A 1,847-nucleotide genomic window follows, 5' to 3' on the forward strand; every position below is an offset into this window, starting at 1 on the left:
CGCCTGTAATCCCAGCACTTTGGGAGGCCAAGGCAGGTGGATCACAAGGTCAAGAGATCAAGACCATCCTGGCCAACATGATGAAACCCCCTCTCTACTAAAAATACAAAAATTAGCCAGGCGTTTGGCATGTGCCTGTAGTCCCAGCTACTCAGGAGGCTGAGGCAGAAGAATCACTTGAACCCAGGTGGAGGTTGCAGTGAGCCTAGACTGCGCCACTATGCTTCAGCCTGGCCACAGAGCAAGACTCTGTCTCAAAAAAAAAAAAAAAAAAAAAAAACCCTCTAATTCTAAAACAGTATAGTTTAGGACCATGCAGTGTTGAAAAGACCTAATTATGGAACATTTATTTATCTTTTTTTTCAGGTTAATAATGGCCAACCTTATATGTGCCTTTAACGTTTTAATTTTGGCCTTACAATAACAGCGTAGGAGGTGTAAGTAGCTATGTTCATTAGGGTTTCTAGGTCTCATAAGGGGAATTTGGTAGAAAAATATGTTTCACCCGGCAATTAAAGTTTTCTTCCAGAGTCTGGCACGGTGGCTCATTCCTGTAATCCCAGCACTTTGGGAGGCTGAGGCGGACAGATTGCCTGAGGTCAGGAGTTTGAGACCAGTCTGACCAACATAGTAAAACCCTGTCTCTACTAAAAATACAAAAACATTACCTGGGCATGGTGGCATACACCTGTAATCCCAGCTACTCGGGAGGCTGAGGCAGGGGAATTGCTTGAACCAGGGAAGTGGAGGTTGCAGTGAGCCAAGATCTCGCCACTGTACTCCAGCCTGGGCAATGGACAGACTCCACCTCAAAAAAAAAAAAAGTATTTGAGTAAAGACAAAATTTTCTGCTCTCACCAAAGGCAGAGGAGCCCTGACATACACAGCAGAAAGAAGCTTGGGAGGGAGGAGAGATGAAAAAAAAAAAAAAGAAACTTTAGAGCATTTTTATCAGCCTAAGGGTTAGAGATAAAAAGAAAGCAAACGAAAGTGTATGAGAGATCAAAAAGCAAAATAAATTTTCATGGAAGGACAGAATTCAAAGGAGGTGAAAAGCCAAGAAGTGCAAACATAACAAGATGATTGTCATTAGTAAGGAAAATTAAAATCTCCAGACATTTCAAATGAGGATTTCCAGAAGGTGCACGGCCTGGACTGAAGCCCTGCCCCCTCACAAGCCTCCTGTCAGGGAGGGCCACAGTGACTCAGATCTACTTGGTGTGGACTTTGAAGTCCTCTCACCTCTGCTTGTCACCCGTCAGGACATTAGGATGAACTGAGAAATCAGCCGAAGGGAGCAAAGTCACAGTGAGTGAGGAGAATTGCGCTGGAGATTTTTAAGTGGAAGAACAAGAGGAAAGGGAGGGACTCGGTGATGGAAGAAAAAACCTTAATCCTTAAAGTGGTGAGGATAGTATCAAGAGTTTTATTCTTTGGCCATTGTTTATTATCTTTATACAGTTTTAAAATATTCCAAATTTTAGTATATATGATAGAGGCATTTCAGTGAGAGCAGAGGAGGGGGCTCCTTAGGTGCCGAGAGGATCCTGCAATGACAGAAACATGTACCAAAATCCAGGAGGTCAAGGGCATCCCCATGGGCTCCGCTGGACAACAATGGAGTCCAGGGTGTTCCCTTGAATCCCCACGAAACTGAGGCCCTAGGAGGTCATGGGCATTTGCCATGCACCATTCTAGGTCTCACTGATGCTGGACATCTCCAGGCTGAGCTGCAGTGGCACCTGCTGCCAGCAGGAAGGCCTGGACGTCTCACCAACAAACCCTTCCTTATTTCACTGATTTGCCTTTTTTTTTTTTTTTAGATGGAGCCTCGTTCTGTCACTCAG

This window comes from Sapajus apella, unplaced genomic scaffold (genome assembly GCF_009761245.1).
Source record: "Sapajus apella isolate SASKATOON/1434 unplaced genomic scaffold, GSC_monkey_1.0 scaffold216, whole genome shotgun sequence".
Lineage (NCBI taxonomy): Eukaryota > Metazoa > Chordata > Mammalia > Primates > Cebidae > Sapajus > Sapajus apella.